At 37.2% G+C, this 20,626-nt stretch overlaps 1 long non-coding RNA gene across 1 annotated transcript in view; it reads right to left on the reverse strand.

Annotated features, from left to right (window-relative positions):
• The window catches only part of LOC148970645 (uncharacterized), a 91,461-nt gene that overhangs the window by 41,857 nt on the left and 28,978 nt on the right, over nt 1–20,626 (reverse strand). The window contains exon 3 of the long non-coding RNA XR_016148291.1: nt 11,328–11,431. This is a non-coding gene — a long non-coding RNA (uncharacterized LOC148970645). The remainder of the gene's footprint in view (nt 1–11,327; nt 11,432–20,626) is intronic.

Here is a 20,626-nt window from a genome sequence, read left to right on the forward strand (position 1 = left end):
CTCACTTTTTTCACTGCATGGTCGGGCTGTCGCGATAACTGCAATATTGTAGTACCGCGCTACTGACAAGTCAACCCCAGGGAATTTCAAGTAACTGCAGCAACCGCGATATTCATGTTTTTTATAAGGCTATATCTGGTTTTGAACTTCATGCATGTGTATTGAATGTTAAACAAGTTCATAATGATAACAAGACTGTTTATCGTGGTGATGTGTAGCCTACAGAGGCTTAACAGACAGTGAATGAGAGAGATCGGCAGAGGGTGTGCGATTACCTGTGTCTGTCTTTAAAATCATATATATTCGCGAAAAGGTTGCCGTATCAAAGGAAAGCGAAATATTTGTCATATCATCCTTTTAACGACTCATCCCTTTAATGACTCAAAGTCCATGTGTGCGCTGAGTGAAAGCCTTTCAATGCGGATATAGACGCTGTTTAGTTTCGGTTACATTGGTTATTAAAAATGTCCTCGTTTTTGTCCATGCTGCCCACATCGTAAACTTTATTTATATAGCAACAAATACATACAAATTAAAAAGATAAATAAATGGCGGTAATACCGCATATCGCATTATGGGCTATATGCACGCATAAGTTCCGCATTTGACGCAAGGATGCTCGTCCATTTCCGGTTGTGGAGATTAAAGCGGAGGAAAACCGAGGAAAACGGGATTATGGCAGAGTCTTCAAAATTTACTGTCCTCCCGTCTTTGAAACGAAATGTACATACGTTTAGATGTAATTTTATATATAGTTATGTTTATTTCATATAATTTTAAAAAGAAGCATAAACAGAACAAGGGGTGTCTGTTTTATCTGTTTTTGTAACTAACATTTATTTAGTATAACCATGGAGTATAAAATTCAATATAAATTCTCGGTATTGCATTGGACTCTGTGATCGGCGGAAGTTATCGAGCGTCCTTAAACCTTCACCGGAAATACCGCCGTGCATAGAGCCCATTGAGCCACTCAACATTACCGCAAGGGAAATTCCTTAACCGCGACAGCTCTACTGCATAGTACAGCTCCTTTAAATAATGCCACCTCGGTTAGGTTCCAAGCGAGCCCAACAAATACTAAGACGTGACCTGTAAACACTGCAGATTACTGATTGGTCAAAAAATCGTCACTAACACCGTCATTGGATTTGCGACACTAGACACCAAACTTAAACAAACAAACTTCTTCGTCTTGCAGTGAAAAACATCCACATGCCAAGAGTAAAGAACACCATTCCATCGAAATCGATACTTTTGTGTTTGTGTCGCATGTTTGTTTGTGTCGCGTTAACGATTATGTCACAGCCGTAGAGACGGCGAGTAATTTTAGCCCCATGAAAGTCACAAGAAACTTTAACTGTGTGGTAACTGATTTTTGTGTGTGAAGAGTCGAGATTTTTAAACAAGTCTAAGTATCTGAAGGAAATTATTTCTAGTCATCAGCACAGTACACTGTACACGTATAAATTACACACACAAGACAAGAAGCGAATCCAGCAGACAGTCTGTCTTAGCAAAAATACTCCCTTTCCAGAATGAATTGATATGGGCGTTTAAACATCCCATTTTGTGCTTGAAGTGCTTTCACTCAGTGCTAAAGTTCTTGCGGTGGGAAAGAAATCAGTTAAAATTGAGACCTGCTCTTTGGCTGTTGACAGGTAGAAATTTGAAACAACCATATAGCTGGTAATGGGAGGGAAAGAGGAAGGAGAGCCCACTAGAACCTGACACTCCCATTAGGACCCTCCTGAAAAGTGAAATATTTGATCACGGGAGGGAAATTGAGCAAAAATGAACTGAAACTAGATATAGTCGACTTACTTTCCCGTTCAAGCCCGATATAGATGTCACTCAGAACTTAATAAGCTTTTGAATTTCCATTTTATCACAGAAAATAGAGTGTGAGAAATAAAATCAGCCAGTTTCACCCTAATGGACAAAGTAATGGAGAGGTGGAACTGACAACACATTTTGTCTGTGGTAATGCCATCAAAATGAAAGCAAATTCACTGCTGGAGTTTTCAGGGAATCAATTCAAACCAAATAGTGGCCCTTTTTCCTCTAGGTTTTTATTTCATAATGGCTCCAACAAATACAGCACTTTGCCTTTCGGGCAATGGGGTGTCACTCAGGGCGATAGCAACAGAGTCACTTATCCAATAGAGTCGAGTCCTGAAGCCAGTGAGCAGATCATGTATTTTCGATTCACTCTCTCTCCCTCTATTTCAGCACATACGCTACATTGGTCCCACAGGAAAGGATTAGCTCACTTTTAGACCAAAGTGTTACATATGAGGTCAGGTCATATCAGATGACCTCTGTGGCTCGCTGCTTGGACTGAAACTGGTTAGCTAAAACGTGACCGGCCGATCCGACTCGCAGCTCGCTTCAAAAGAGACCAGCCTCAGGCCGTCACTGCAAACAGCACTGAGAGAGCTGGACTCAAAGCCAGATGGACCTCAGCCAATCCTGTTCAAACACCAAGGACCGTGTTCAGAGAGAACGGGTGTGGTAGCAGCCTCAACAAACCGCATTACTTAAAACAGTTAAAGCCATCATTGGTTTATTTGAATCCTTCTGTTCTACAGGGACTGATGCCCAGTTTTTTTTAACACAGCGTTTTAAAATGAAAACGATCCTTGTCCAATGGCGTTTCCATTGCGTTTTTGTGTAGTGTGGACAAAACTTTGTCCAAACTTTATCACATGGGCATGCGCGTTTAACTTTCTCACCTGAAAAATCCAATAACATCAGCAATTGTCATTCAAGCAGCTGATTTCTGTAAATGAATGCAAAACTAAATGTATATTGCAGCATAGGGCGAAGTCAGGATACATTAGCAACGATTCGAGACAAAAATAATTGAAATTTTATATAAAACTTTGTAAATGGCGCTCTGTGGCGCAGCAGGATTTTGAACACCGTCCTGAGCTGTTGCTGGGCGCCGCGGACAGACTGCGAATGGCACCGCCAGTGTGTGTACACTCATAGACAATAATGTGTTCGAATTTTAAAGATGTGGCTCTGCGCGACGCGGCGCTGAGCTTTTCGTCCGGTGTGTGACCCCCTTTAGGTCTGTTATTGTCGTGTTCTGGTAGCGTAATGTGGGCAGCCACACCTTCGTTTTTAAAAGTCTCTGTTTTTGTCCGTTTACACTGAAATGCAACCCTGGAGTTTTAAAACTAAATCGGGGTCTGCAACTCATCCAAAAATCTTTGTTTTCGAGGGTTGAAAACTCTGGAGTGGTGTAGACACCAGGCGTAACCATAGGAAAAGTTATGCCTCTTAAAAACGAAAACACACTAGCGTAAACAGGGCCTGACTGTACTCTTTTATGTTTGGGATCTCAGAAAAACAACCCTTATTTACTCAATTTTATATTGTAGGTCACAAAGATATGTGCTAAATATAAGTAATATATTTAAAAATTGTAATTAATATTATAACAATATTACGGATATTACAATCTCTCTCTCCATATACAGTATATATTATCCCACTTATACCATGTCAGCGCAATAATAAATAGATGGTCGTGGTATAAGTGGAATAATGCATAGAATAAATACATATAATAATAATGTTTCAATAATAATAAAGGTAAAAAATTAATTTCATTTTGTACTTCTAATGCACACCTAGCCATGAATATACAATGTCTACATGTATTAACTGACATGGAATAAGTGGGGTAATTCATATGATGGATGGACAGATGGGTGGTCCATAAAATATTGATTTATATCAAAAATAAGTAATAAGTAAAAATTCTTTAATTGTTATTTTCAAGTTATTAAATTAACCTCAAACTCAACTTGAGGGTTAAAATAGAATAAAACAGTTGGTTGAAACAAAAGTTCCACATCGAGTACAACTGTAAATCGCTTCTTTCGAAGTTGTTTTGTTAGCCAAGAGAACAGAGAGTTGACTGCAAGATGCAAATCTAGGCTTGCTTTGTTTTTGACAATAATTACAGAAAGTGAACAAGAAGAAGAGTCCTCAGTCCCCAGTGTTCTGCTGCTCTATTAATTATTCTGAGGAAGACAGATGTTAAATTGCGTATGCCCATCAGCACGAAGACTTTCACAAGATTTATCATTCATGTAAATCATGAATAAAATATTTCCATGCCAAGAGAAAATGTTACATCTGTTTGGTGCATCACAGTCACCATGATGCAAGAACAATCCGAAACTGGAAGACTTCGGTGACCACCTATACGAACACAAACCGGACAGAGTTTATGGAACTAAGATGGTACTTTTTTTTCTACACAGCATGAAATTAGATTAAACAGATGTTGAATTCATTAATATGAATAAAGCTGTTTTAATTTAGTTTTTACTGCACATTTGCATAAGCCTTTAGTTATGTACCAAATAATTGAGACGTTTGCCTCTTGACTTTGGAGTACAATTTTGCTGTCCAGCTTTATGTTGATACTTCATTATCCTCATGAATATTCACAAGCCAAAGCCACTTTAATACAGTGTTGTGAAAACACGAACAATATTTGTATCTCTTTTCACTTCGCATCCGCCCACAAGCTCCAGAGGAATAACAGTTGTTGTTGTTTTTTTTTTTTCATCTCTTTCGTCTCATACCACCATGCATATAAAAACTTAGTGGCCAGAGGCCATAAATAATATTTAATGGAATCTGTAATTTGCGTTAGTTTTATTAAAACGATTTTTTGTTACAATGGCATCATCACATATGAGGTAAAATTGTCCCCGTCTCTCAGTGAAAAGCCACCATCAAAACTTTTAGGTGCTCAAATTAAAATACATTACACATATATGGAGCAAAATGCCCAGGTTTAATAAAATACATGCAAGATGCTTTGCCTTCCTCCAGACGCATAAATAAGTAAGCAGTGACAGACAGAGTGTCATCTATGAGAAAGGAGAGAGGGAGGGAGAGAGAGAAAGGGAGCATCAATGTTCCAGGAGGAGGAGGACGAGGTCGGGACACGAGTCTCGGGGACGCGGGCCTTTCGCATCGCCCCCGGCCACCATCACGTCGGCCTGCCCCCGGAACAGACAGCCAGGCTCTCACAACAGATGGAACTAATGATGCGCAACAAAAGAGATCATTTCACTGTGGTCCTGGGGAAGCCACAAAGAGCGCTGGGACGTTTGAATGATAGGGCCAGCAAGTCACTAGGGGTTAGATATGGGAAGCTTTTATGGAGGTGGAAAAGTGAATAGAGGCTCCCCAGCCCTCCTTCAGCCCCTTTGATGTCTCTTACAGAACCAGTGCGCCACTTTTTAAAAGGGAAATATGAAAAGTGGAAGACTAGGGCCTCTGCCAATCTCTTTTTCATCCTTCTTTATGGGGCTTGTCAGCAGGAAATCCCCTGTTTTTTGAAGACGCATGAGTTCATGGCGAATGTACAGTTTGATGTTCATGTAGGAGCACTGAGGAGTAAAAGACTGGAAGACAGTAAAGCGCTCATTGAAAATTTCAAAAAGCTTTCAAATAAACTCAATACAATCGAGGCACTGGCTCAATAATAAGGATTCTTTCTGCTCGTCCTTCCAACACAGCTCCCATCACAAAGAAGTTTATTTGAATAAAATTAAATAATTATATATATATATATATATATATATATATAACAGAAACAATATTTACTATTTATAAACGAGTTCAGCTTTTCTTTTTAATAGTATATATATATATATATATATATATATATATATATATATATATATATATATATATATATATATATTCATTTATTTATTTATTTATTTGGCCTGTTCAAAGATTAATTGTGATTAATCGCATCCAAAATAAAAGTTTGTGTTTACATATTATATTTGCTGTGTACAATTATTTTGTATATATAAATGCACACACATGCATACAAATATTTAAGAAAATGTTCTATTCATATAGAAAATATGTATATTTATATATAATATAGATTATGTATTAATACATATCCAGTATTTACGTGCAAATAATTCTTAAATATATACATGCATGCATATATATTTACATATACAAAATAATTATACACAGCACACACACACATATATTATGTAAACAAAAACTTTTATTTTGGATGCGATTAATCACAATTAATCTTTGCACAGCCCTAATACATATATATAATTTATTAATAAATAATAATACTATTATATTTATTGTTTTTTTTGTTAATTAATTAATTAATTATTTTATTTATTTAAATAAACTTCTTTGTTAAAATGGGACCTGTGTTGGAAGGACAAGCAGAAAACATCTGTATATTTGAACTATTAAAGTTTATTTAAAGGTTTACAAATAATATATATTGTTAAAATTATTACTGCCTTTAGTAATTATTTTGGAATAAATACAAAGACATGCCCCAAAACACTAACTTGATCAAACTGAGATATTTGTATATATTATAAGTTCTGTACTCTACATTAAAACTCACAGTTACCTTGTGCCTTTGTAATTGTTGAATCCTACTCTATAAAAATTCCAATCCAACCTGATCTGACCCTTAAAAATTACATTCATTGGTATATGCTTTAGTCAAGTTGATTCAATAATATTATACAAGATATTAGACTGTTTTTTATTATTATTTATATAGTACTGCATGAAGCATGTTTTGTTACGGAAAAAGTAGATGAAACATTGTTAACGAAACATTTCTTCAGTGTAGATCAATTAAATAAAATGACTGCACTGAAAAGAACATATGTAAATGTACATTGCTGAATAAAAACATATCTGCATAAGATCAAAGGCTTGTACTTCAAGAGCATATGAGTTAAGTGCACAAAGAGCATTCTGATATCTATACAGCCTAGATTTCAATAACAAAAGAAATCCCATATATCATTCACCTAGGGGTCCATTCAGACCATGATACCACACTGTGGGACACCATCATTTAACTTCAGTTAGAACATTGCGGAGGGGGAAAAGGGCAAAGGTACCCTCACTTTCGAGAGAAGGCTATTATTTAATGGCTTATTCTACATGGTTCAGACACATTCTGAACAAAAATGTTCTAAAAAAAAAAAACACACACCCTCATGCTGTTTCCAACCCTGTAACGTAAAGTAAAGGAGTAGATTTTTCATTTCAAGATGAACTACTCCAATAAGTGCACATCAAGCAGACTAGGCACGTTCCTTCTGCTGCTTAGAAATAAACAGAGGGAGGAAAACAGCGAACCTTCAAACACCTAGGGAGGGGATTTAAGTAAGATGTGAAGCGTTCAGTAGCTCAATCCGCTTCCCTACTTCCAGACTGTAGATATCAGTGAAAGTTCAGACCGACGCAGACAAGAACAGAGGAGCGTGTCGTTATTAGCGGCAGGTTAGTTCTGATAACACTATCAGCCTCCTCCCCCCAGGCCAGCGGTGCTGGGCCTAACTCTCAAATAAAGCCGAAGTGTCTCGACTCCCTGGCACATTAGCTCTGATTACAATGACCTTCATTATATCAGCTACCCTTATTATACACATAGAGCACAGCGCTCCCTTGGGCTGCACACTGCAGTATAATGGAGAGGAGGTGGGGTGACCCGCTACAGAAGGATGCGTGCGTGGCATGTGACTGACCACGACCACGGTGGTCCTACACAATAACGTTGGCCGAAAAACAGGATATCGGCCCATTGTGCAGAAGTAAGGGAATTGTTCACAAAAGAACAATGCTTGGAAGAAGTGTGTTTAATGAATTTCAATTGGTCCATATTAAAAGATATCTTTTACACTACCTATTATTCATTGTCACTGTCAAAATACACTAAAAAAGTGTTTGGAAACCAACAGGATTTTTTTTTAATCTTTTTTTTTCAATTGGATTCAATTGTGATTTCAATTATTATGGGTATATTTTAGCAATAATATCCATTTTCCATACATTTGGAAGAAATGCTACTTTATTCTGCTACCGTTTTTTAACTATTCATCAAAAAACTCTAGCTTATAAGAATCATTATATTTTGATTCACTCACTGATTTATAAGAGTCATTTGTTTGTGAATCAGACAACACTGGTTGCGCCAGATTGATTCACTAAAAATAATGTGCAGTCAGATCGGTGTATGATGTCAAAGTACAGCGAGAGCGATGCAAAAGCATACGTCAGTCTCTAATTGCTCTCACAGTACTTTGATGTTGTACCGATCGGTCTGCGCAGTGCCGCTTCAATCCGAACACACCTAATGGTTTGTGAGAGTCATTTGTTCCTGAATCGGCCAAGCTAATTGTTTTGATTCAGTAAAAACAATTGATTCATTCAAACTTTGGTCATCAATCGAACTACACTGGCCACGCTGTATGTTTTGATTCGCTAAAATGAACTGGTTCCTAAGAGTTCATTTGGTCCTGAATCGGTCTACACTGGTCACACTGATTATTTTGATTCACTAAAAACAACCGATTTTTAAGAGACATTTGGTCATCAATGGAACTACACTGGCCATGCTGTATGTTTTGATTCACCAAAAACAGTAATTTGCTTGTGAATCAGACTACATTGTCTGTACCATATGTTTTTAAATCACTAAAAACTAAAAACAGTTATTTGTTTGTCAATCAGCCAACATTGGTCATACTGAAGGTTTTTAATTCTCTAAAAAGGGTTCATTCATTCATGAATCGGACTACAAATGGTCTTTTTTGAGTAATGCAACTAACTACAAGCACTTACTACAGAGTTACAGGGTAAGTTACATGTAATTATGCATAACTTAATGTCCTTACTCTAGTAAGTACATGTAGTAACTACGCCACAATTTGCTGTGGCGCTAAAGAATCAAAGGCAGCAGCAACAAAGACATAAGCTAATGCTAAAACTAATACACAACAACACAAATCCACCTTTATATTCATATGAATCCCAGGAGTCTTGTAGCTTGGAGATCATGATGTCTTAATTTGCCTACAGACGCATAATACTGGTCACCTCCAGCCTGCAGTCAGAGCCAATGGATGCTGGCAGCAGCTCTAAGAGGAGAATGGAAGCTGGACCGGGGCCCTAACGGAAAGCTTGGGGACTCTCGTCACCACTTAGCATACGGCATGCTTGTTAACTTCAATTTTCTGCTCATTCTCGCTCACAGGGCCGCAGGGCTAACATTCTTCAGTTCTTGGCAGACGCACCCTCTGGCGGGGGTGACCACCCCTTTCACGGCAGGGGAGCGGGATAAAGACGGCAGAACGCGGCCCCTAAATCTCCCCGCTCATCTGTGCGCGCCTGCTGGCTCTCGCAGCATCCTTCTCGCTCTCCTGCCAGGTGCCTCCATGGTAGCCGTTACCCATGGAGACCTGCCTCTCCCTATTCACTTAGCCTGGCTAACCGAGCATCGGTAGGGGTGCGAAGGGAGGGAGGAGGGCATCGGTGCAGTCTGCAGGGGGCCGGTGTGTTTGTTTTGTGAAAAGCGGTCTAGAGAGCTGGCTAAATCTGCTTGTTTTGGATTAGAGGGAATTGGGAGGCTGTAAGCACTGGTTTAGGTGATGACTCCTCAATGGCTAGTTAAGGAGTACAACACCTGCCGGACCAGTGAGATGCCCGGAAGGACATAAAAACTGTCAAATAAAGTCCTTGTATGCTTTCTTTTTTCCTGGCATGCTAATCTCATTAACAAAAGGACTGGCTAAAATGGATTCATACATTGCTCAGCTTCAGCTCATGTATCTGAATCCCAGATATCGACTATTATTGAATTATTTGAAACAATCACATTCTTTCTAGATTCGTCTTCATAAAAAAAAAAAAAAAAAACTTTAGCATCATGATAAAAAAGATATTAACAATGATGACAGCGGCTAGAATATGATCGTTTCAAATAATCCAGTCATTTTCAATAATGGTTTAATGAAATGCTTCGCAAGTGGGCTAATTAAGGCCACGTCCACATGAAGCCGGTGCGTTCCCTATGTTTTTTTTTCCTCGTTCTAAAAAAAAAATCCGTAAACACACGGCGTTGTCTCTATAAATATCTGTATACACACGAAACCACTGAAAACGGTGTAGTATATATGCCAGACCAGTATGGGGCGCTGTAATTCTGCCACAGAGATGCACTATACACGCAGAAGAAGACTTTGAGCATGTGCATAACCTTGCGCGCTGCATACGAACCAAGAAGAAGAAGACGAAGATGGCGTGTGACGCAGCCGACACGTGATGTGATGACATCATCGTTTCACAAAATATATGGATTGGCTATAAACACAAAACTGCAAGGGTGTCGTTTTCAGATTTATCCACTTTGGGACCCGGTTTCAAAAAATAGCGGTTTCACTCTCCCAAAACGCCGGATCCGTGTGGACGAAACGGCAATACGATAAAAAATGTATACGTATACAGCGAAACGCGTCTTCGTGTGGACGGGCCCTAAGTCAACAACAAAATCACAAAAGTGAACTTGGAGCAAGCAAAATGCTAGTCAGAATGTGCCAATCAAGCTATAAATAAAATGCACAAACAATGAATAAATAAACTAAAATAAATATTACAACAATGTACTCATTATAATGTTATTTCAGGATCGCAGAACAATTTCTGTTTTGACTAAATTGAAATAATATTTTCACCAAAACACAAAAACTATCACTAAAGCAACTTAATTGAATACAAATGAATTCAAAAACAATCTCTGATGATTCACGCCAGTTCCTACATGTGTTCTTACCATGTGAAGTTGCATTTATGTCTCAGAATTGTATTATTTTGGAGTGAGAAGCGGAACTAGTGGCAGATGAACAGGCACCTGGTGAACATTGAACGCTCCTGAGCTTTTAGGGCTTAATTAATCAAGGCCTCTGGGTATTATGACATGGCTGGTCTTCTCCGTGTGTGTGACTCAATTAAGTTGTTTCGTGAACCAGAGGTGTGACTTCAATATTGCTTAGAGTCTCTGCTATCACACAAGCTGTGGTTAGCATTAACGCTTTGAGGCCAACCGAGCCAATTGCAAACAGTCTCGTCTTCATCTGCTTCACTGACAAAACACAGTAAGGCGAATGAAGGTACGCTACTTAACATGATGTACTTCGGTTCCAAAACCTGCTTCCTATTGACTGATCACATGCAATCCAGCTTAGCTAGCCACTATCTGTGCTGGTATAAGGAAATGAAGCCATAAATTTATAAATCAAGACATTGTTTATCAGCAGAAGTTGCATGAAAAACAAAACACCAGTACACTAGTACAAAACAAACTACGGATACAAGTACACTCAAAAAAATGTCAAATGGAGTGGAAAACTCATTTTATGCTTACTGATATGACTATTTGTCAAGTAATTGGTCACTTAAGCAGTCATGAAAAATGTATTATGGTACATCGTGACACTGACCTTCAACATCTATTGAGTGCTCCAGTTCGACTCGGTCACTGTCAATTTGTCAAAACTCAGCTTGCACGTTCACACCAGACTCTTACATAGCTGTGTGTTGAAGCCTGTGAGGACACAGAAAACAGTAATGGGTACATATTTTACTACCAAACCATAAACCAAATGCAAACAAAGATTTCGATGAACTTTTAAAAAAACGCCTCCCCTTTGCCACTTACACAAATCAACATTCAGTTTGTGTGACTGTTTTTAATGCAGCTTTTTATACCAGTACCGTCAGTGGCTTGTATCGCTCACAGAATTTTATAAACACCACTGTTTCCGCAGCACAATAACTACTTTCATTTCATTGTAAAACCCGTCAAAACTCCAATTAGAAAAAAATACGACGTTCAATTTGCCCAAACAAACCACTCCGTAAGTTAATAAAAAGGCATCATCATCCATCTTGGGCTCTTATTAGATTGTGTATTTACGCATGCTATCCTTTCAAGAGAAACAAGGGTTTGTGGGTAAAACACAAGGGGAGTGTGTGCAGTCACTGAAAAAGAGAGTGAGTGATAAAATGGAAATAAATAGATTTATTTTGACATCTCACATGTTAAATACCTCTTTCTTTTCAGGTTCTTACTGTCTTCATACACGTATCAATGTAACCCTGATATCACATACCGAGTTATTTTTATAATGCTGATGCACTATAATATGCTTTTTGTGTTAGACAAGGGTTAAAAACAACAAAGGCTTTAAATTCCAAATTAAAGAACAGACTTATAACTGGATTTCTTTTTTAGACCAGATAAATACCCTAAAAACATAATAAATAAAAGTAATTATTGCAGCTGGTAATTACAATGCTAATTATATTGCTAATTAGCTTATTGTGATGTATACTGTGGATGGGGCCTTCACTACGCCTCGGATCACACAGGAACAAAGTCAAAACGGACTTCAGCCTAAATGATAAGAGCACTACTGACGACATTATGTTTGTTTTAATATTATCAACTGATTGCGTATTAACATTCAAATGTCCTATCGGCAACAATTTACAAGGTCCGTGTGACCGTTGGAGAATGACATCATTATAAAGACTTTTGCTCTTACAGACTGAAGAGGTTGATTAGTTGGGTCCTCAAACCATTCCTTTCTAAAACCATCTTGGAAGAGAGCCCGAATAGAGAATAATCTTGATTTAGAGTGCCAGGAAAGGGTGGATAGATTATAGTCTCTATATAATCTCCTGATCCTGGCGTCTGAGGTAAATGTACAGTAGTCTTCGAAACATTTAACACACAAATACATACTTGTACGAATTTAACAGGGGGACCTCAAACACAGACAGAAATTATATATACTGTATGCATACTAAACCTACTGTACTCATATACTGTCGAAATCAATAGTATTACGTCAAACGTCCTACTAACACATATAAATATTACATGATATAACATTATTGATGCATTTCTCCCTCTCAAATTTCTGTCTGGAAAAATATATATATATTGAGCATAATGCAATGACGTACATTACAGTTCAAAACTTTTTTTTTTTTTAATTTAGCAAAGATGCGTTAAATTGATCAAAAGCAACAGTAAAGACATTTATAATATTTCCAAAAAAATCTTTTAAACTTTTTATGTATCATCTTAAAACAAACTGTACATATCACAGTTTTAAGTATCACAACTGTTTTCATTATGTATAATAATAAGAAATATTTCTTGAGCACCAAATCAAAAATCAGCATATTAGAATGATTTTTTTATGGATCATGTGACACTGAAGACTGCAGCAATAATGCTGAAAAGTCAGCTTTGCCATCAAGGGAATAAATTATATTTTCAAATATATTCAAATGCAAAAAAAAAAAAAAATGTTTTAAATTATAATAATGTTTCACAATATTAAAGTTATTAATGTATTTTTAGTAGTGTACACTGCAGCCTTGGTGAGCATGAGAAACTTTGAATATTGTTGTGTTGAATATTGATTTTTAACATCCTTTAAAAAAGGAAAACACAATTAATTAAAAATATAGCACGTTTTGTCAAAGAAAACGTTTAATTCTTGTTCCTGTAAATCCAGAAAGCAGAAACAAGGACAAAAACTAACAATGACACAACAGGAAAGCATATTGCATGTTTTGAGAGTGCAATGTTTGACATAAAATATTCACTTCATAATGCTTGAAGACGGGATGACCTGTCGTGACACGAAATGTTTTTCACTACATTTTTCAAGCATGATCTCACAAACAAAACAAAAAAAAAAAGAAAAGAAAAGAAAAAAGCACACACCCAAAAAAGGCACAAGAGAAACCAATCGTTCTTACTGATGCCTCGATATTAAATAATGAACTATGATTCATTTACGCATATGCTTGTTACTGTAAGTATGATTCACAGAGATTTACACTGAATAAATTCTGTCATTGCACAGATCTGGATATTTATCTACGGATGGGGGGGGTCAAGTACATAATATTGTGATATGAACTTCAGGGTAAATGAAGGCCCAGGTATATGAAAGGAATAAAGTGTGTATGTTTGCATTGCCAGGTAACCGTCGTGTGTAGATCCGTGGTCACCTGTTAGACAGGAAAACCTTATCTGGGTTTTTCACTGTTCAATAAAACAATGAAACAATGTTTATTCTTTATAGAGGTTAACGAAAAGGAGTGGCAAAAAACAACCAAAAAACAGGGATTTTAGTTCAATAAGGAAAGAGTTAGAAGCACACCCACTGATAAGACCGATAAGATACCGCGTCAGGAATAACAAAAGTTAATGACGGAGTCTGTTCATCTCTCAAAATGAAAGAATGAATTTTTGGGGATATCTGCTGATCTGTGCACGCAAATAACAACCTGTGACTACAGCTGCATGGCTTAATCACAGCAATACAGGGAGGGAATATGTAACATGCCAACTTCTCATTATCAAATCCAAATTAATAATTTTCCTAACAATACACCACCTGTCTCCACCTGTGCAATTTTCGGCACATTGCGGAAAGGTTTAAACACACTGATACATAAAAAGATCTGAACTGTTGCGTAAAATCTCCCTCCATTTCCTTGTCTTTCTATAAAACCACACAGCAACAAACATTTCCAAAATTCAGGGTTAGGTCACAAGCATTCAAATCGTAGTATGAACTAGAAGAGCGGGATTTTTCCCCAAACCACACTTTTAATACCTGGTACCTCCCTGACGTAAAATCATTTTTTGACGTCAGACATTTTATGAACATTCTCCAATGTTGATTGAGTTATTCGCCCCCATCGAACATCACAACGCAACAAACAAGTTGGTTTCAAATAAATCTTTTCTGAACAGTGGATCTGAGGGGAGAAGGGATCCAGCTTTTATTCTTGCTCCAGATGTAACGTGATCATTCATTCTTTTTATCTATTAATGATTTCAAAGGCTTCCAACCATTATTGCTTTTATTCTCTGGAATAAAACCCAGCTGCTCTCTTTGTAGTGAGTTTGTGTGGGTGTATGTGCTTTTGGTGCTACATGGAGGGGGTTGGGAGGGAGAAGAAGAGAAAGAGGGAACAAAAAAAAACGACGAATATCTCAATATTTTGTTTTTTCAACAAAAATATTCACATTTTACACTCTACAGCAAATTACCAACAAGTGTTTTACAAGCTACCCAAGTGGTAAAACTAATTAGCGTGTAATCCTGACCAAGAGCCTTACAAACAAACTACATAAACAAGATACGACAGTTTCCACAGAAGGCTTACAATTTGGTATTTGGATTTTAAAGCATTTTAAAGCATTAGAAGCACAAATCCCATGTTTCATAAACTATTATCCAACATAAAATTTGCCTAGCCTGAAAATTAAGATCAAACAACATTGGCATAAACCACTGAACAGCTGTTTTATGTAATTATTGACTCATTTCAATCACCAAAAATGCCATATAATGCTATTTTTTTTCCTTTTTAACTTTCCTTAAAATGAAAATAACAAGTAACATCACTTGGACCTTCTCTAGAGCATGAAAAGTACAAAAAAAGTAGTAATTTGTCCACAAAATGTAGTGTTGACTGCATTTGAAGAACTCAAACATGCAACTCTGTGATTTTTATTATTATATTTTTATTTATATTAAATTATTGTTTTTTAATTACTTTTTTATTGATTGTATTTTTTTTAATTGTTTTTATTATAGTTTTATTTATATTTAATTATTGTTTAATGACTTTTTATTGATTGTATTTTTAATTGTTTTTATTATAGTTTTATTTATATTTAATTATTGTTTTTTAATTACTTTTTTATTGATTGTATTTTTAAATTGTTTTTATTTTAGTTTTATTTATATTTAAATATTGTTTTTTTAAATTACATTTTCTTATTCATTGTATTTTTTTAATTGTTTTTATTTTAAAACATATTAAAACAAATTTATTTGGACACAGGTCATTTTTATTAATTGTATTTTTTTAATTGTTTTTACTTTAAAACATATTAAAAAAAATTATTTGGACACAGGTAATGTTTATCAACACAAATAAAGTTTTTAGATTGCATTCAATTATGTCCCAAACTTTGGTAAAAGTGTTGCAAAAAAAAAAAGCCAAAATCATCTATAAATGAATAGACAAATACACTGGTAATATTAGTAACAATATGACCCACTGGAGATGACAATCATCCTTATAGGGGATTTTTTTGTGTGTGTGTGTACATGCGTGTATTTTGTACCCTATTTGCAGAAAGTGCATTTTAAAGTTTTGTAGATTTTTCAAACATTCTACCCGAAAAGACAAATGTGTCCAGAATGGGTGTGAATGTGCTTATGGACTTGTTGATTACGCATGCGAGGAGTGCCGCTGTATTGTATTGGGAAATTTACACCCTTGGTGTGATTTATAGAAAACAGTAGTGCCCACAAAGCAGTAAAACTCTAATTGTTTCCTCCATTTTTAAAGTCTATCCTCCATTAAGGAATCGGTGAGTAATAAAGAGCTTTTTTAATCAACCCTCTCTAGCTGATGGGTTGACGTTTGAACAGTCTCGCCTACCTTACAATGCAAGCTTTTACTGCTGAGAACAATGAGGCTAAAATATTAGGACATCTCATAAGTGACTGGGGGCTTGCAACACTTAGCTCTATTTCTCCACTCTTCAACTATGACTTTCTAACCGTGTGAATCTACTATAAAGCTCATAATGTATCTTTTTTTTTGGGTCATGCTGTATTGTGTAAAATAAAGATGTTCGTCAGCTAATCCTGGTATCATTGGGAAACTCGTGACTCATTGTATACTTCAAATCCATCTCTACCTATTTCTTAAAGGAAACTAAAGTCAAAATATCATGGGAAGAAGTTACACCCAAAGCACCAGCAAATATCTAAACAGAATTCAGTCTAGAAAAAAAAAACATGAAATATATACATGGGCAAGAAATGGTAACCCAGTTCAAATGACTGAATAATTCAAATGAATAATTGAGTCAAACTTAATTCTTAAATAGTTTTATAATTATGGAAAATACGGTTTCGACCTCAAATGGTTTCAAAAAGAAATGGTTTCAGAAAGTATAAGTCAAAAATGTATATATATATATACTGTATATATAAATATATATATATATAGAGAGAGAGAGAGAGAGAGAGAGAGAGAGAGAGAGAGAGAGAGAGGAGAATGGGCCGACTGATTCAAGCTGATAGAAGAGCAACTTTGACTGAAATAACCACTCGTTACAACCGAGGTATGCAGCAAAGCATTTGTGAAGCCACAACACGCGCAACCTTGAGGCGGATGGGCTACAACAGCAGAAGACCCCACAGGGTACCACTCATCTCCACTACAAATAGGAAAAAGAGGCTACAATTTCCAGGAGCTCTCCAACATTTGAAGACTGGAAAAATGTTTTCTGGTCTGATAAGTCTCGATTTCTGTTGAGACATTCAGATGGTAGAGTCAGAATTTGGCGTAAACTGAATGAGAACACGGATCCATCATGCCTTGTTACCACTGTGCAGGCTGGTGGTGGTGGTGTAATGGTGTGGGGGGTGTTTTCTTGGCACACTTTAGGCTCCTTAGTGCCAATTGGGCATCGTTTAAATGCCACGGACTACCTGAGCATTGTTTCTGACCCTGTCCATCGCTTTATAGTACCCATCCTCTGATGGCTACTTCCAGCAGGATAATGCACCATGACACAAAGCTCGAATCATTTCAAATTTGTTTCTTGAACATGACAATGAGTTGACTGTACTAAAATGGCGCCCACAGTCACCAGATCTCAACCCAATAGAGCATGTTCGGGATGTGGTGGAACGGGATCTTCGTGCCCTGGATGTGCATCCCACAAATCTCCATCAACTTTAAGATGCAATCCTATCAATATGGGACAACATTTCTAAAGAATGATTTCAGCACCTTGTTGAATCAATGCCACATAGAATTAAGGCAGTTCTAAAGGCGAAAGGGGGTTAAACACAGTATTAGTATGGTGTTCCTAATAATCCTTTAGGTGAGTGTATATATATACATGTAAAACTTTACTTTCATATACATGCACAGACTCATCTCTTACTTGCTCTTATTATCAAGCCCAGGGATATAAGCATGATGGCTGCTCAAAAGTGTCATTTCAATGTAGCTGTTATCTCCTTCATCCAGCAGAATCTGTCCTGCATTATAAACACATTAAAAGGGAGCATGAGCGAGTGGAAACGCCCTTCCCCTACTACACCACAGTCCCAAACAGGTTCAGATCCGGTCACCGCAGGATTCCACCTGGCCCACCTTTGCCCACCGGCTGGCAGTGCCACTGTAAATCCTGGAGCTATAGCTGGAGCCTGGGCTTGAGTAATTAATAAAAGCTCCATTACATGCCTTGTGGCCGTTGTTTGCTATTTCAACACCCCATTTGTGCCACGATTACAGTCATTATCAGTCAGCGCCATTAATTCAGCCACTGATGCCGGAACTGCATACTAATAAATTGGGCTCTAAAATTTTGTACCTTTCAAGGAGTTGGTGCTGGAGTGGAGCCAGGAAGTGCCACTCCTGATTAGGAGTCTTCTGCTGACTCTGAAAGGCCCCTTTGAATAAAGGGCTGCTGCATCTTTGGAGATAGTTCACATTCCCCCCCTTTTGATTATTCCCTTCCCCTCCAAAATGAATCTTTATTAAGCTTAAATCCTAAATAAAATGAAATTAGCAGACTGCAAAATATTGCTTTCTTTTCTGCACATATTCCCTGGTGCCTCCATGCAAATTATAATGCTTATTTATGTAAATGAGGTGTCGTCTTTAATTAGTTTTGCTTGAAGGCATTAAAATACATGTATTCTTTCCCCAAAATATTATTTGTTTTGTTGCTCTCTTCAGTTGAGTTCAAAATGACTTATTATGCTGACTAAAAAGCTTTATTAATTTCAGCAGGGTTTTTTTTTTCTCCCCTGACTTTCAGAGTATTATCTTCTCCTCCCACTGTGTGGGAGCAGCGCTTAGCGTTTAGCTTTTAGCAGTGTAATGGAGAGGTTTCCTCGCTCTCGCAGCTGTGAAGTGGATACGAGACTCTCTGAGTGTCCCTGCAGACAACAGACGGCCCTCTCATGGGTCAGCACGCTTATCCTTAACCTATACAGTATTGTGTGTGAGTGAGCGCATACAAGTACACACTGTTATTCATTCATTCAAAAAAAAAAAAAAATCTATTCCATGTAACACATCACAGTTACAGAATCATAAACCTGCATCGCCTGCATGAGCGCCACGGCTAAACGCGTTACGCTTGCAACCACTAGGCCACGGATCCCAAATGTGCTGTCTATCACTACTACTCTGCCCCCTGATGACGTTGTCTATTTGCATGCGCTGTCTGCATTGTTTTAACCTCTAATTCATTAAAAGAATTATGCAAATGAGGTAATGGCACAAACACAACCAAAAATGAGTGCTGAGCACAATTTGCACACCACATTTCCTCATCTTGCAGCCCAGTTCGATATGTTAGCTTAAGAAAGATGACTTCCTTAAACATGCCAATACGATATAGCAGGTTTTTGCACTGAAAAGTGAATTTGCCCCTTGTCAAACCGCTAAGAATGACTTCCGTTGGCTCTGTATGTTGCAGGCCGCCCTCCCCCCCCATCCCCCCATTCACTTAATGAAAGCCGCATGCATGCATCGTGTCATCAATCAAATGCTAATACCAATGTAAATTCACATGCATTGTCAGCTCTCACCGCACGCCTCTAAACTGAGGTGCAATGACCTCTTAAACGACTTTCAGACAGCTTTTTGCCTTATTTTAATATTTGTTTAAAAGGATTTTCAGTGTTACAGTAAATCTCTCTCTTGACGCGGTTTTTATGCATTTGCAGTTGATTTACAACACGATGTTGAGTGGCTATCGAGCAGAAACCCGCCGTGAGTCACGGCCAAAAGGTGCCGGAACCGATGCAGTCAAACAGAAATACACGCTGTCATACACTCCGCTCAGCTGACACAAAAGGTTAAAAAGAAACATGAGCCGCAAACAACGAGCATTGGTCAATATCCTTTGAGGCCTCAATGGAGTGAAATGACTGAAATGGCATTTTTTACGAAGTTAATACCCCTCAATACCCAATTCACACACGTAGAAACACAAGCACGCACAAACACACACAGAATGATTTATAGTAAGGAAGCTGAGGCCATTATAACGTTTTTATTATTACTGTTCTTTCAAGGCTAATGCTACAATAGATTTTTGCATGATTGATGCGTCCCAGTAAACATTAGGAAGATTCCATTAACTTAGCAGAGAGGAGCAAATGGCGTCACTTTGATTATAGCTGCATTCCTTTCAATGCTTTTTGATTAAAAATAGAATATCAATATCACATTTTTAAAACCAATTCATGATGTTAGGATCTGACTTCAAAAAAAAAAGTCAAAACTTCTGGCAACTCATGCAACTGATTGTAATTGAGGTCACCATATAAATCATTAAGTTTCTGGATGTTATTCTGAAACAATCCTGGGGTTAAATCATGACAGAAACGGTCCTTCCAGTAAATCATGTAACTTTGAAGTTCTGGTCTGACATCTAATGAAGTACAGTTACTGATATACAGTACACACTCTTAAAGAGACAGTTCACCCAAAAATAAAAAATAAAATTCTCATTATTTACATTCTTTTTCTCAATGGAAGTGAATTTCTGAAGAATATCCTTACAACTCTTTTCAATATAACATTCCAAGTCTTTAGAAGTTGAAGATTTGTGTGATGAAAATAATGAAAAAAAGTAGTCTCGTCGTTTGAT

The sequence above is a fragment of the Pimephales promelas genome, chromosome 20 (assembly GCF_988280905.1).
Source record: "Pimephales promelas chromosome 20, fPimPro1.hap1.1, whole genome shotgun sequence".
NCBI classification, from domain to species: domain Eukaryota; kingdom Metazoa; phylum Chordata; class Actinopteri; order Cypriniformes; family Leuciscidae; genus Pimephales; species Pimephales promelas.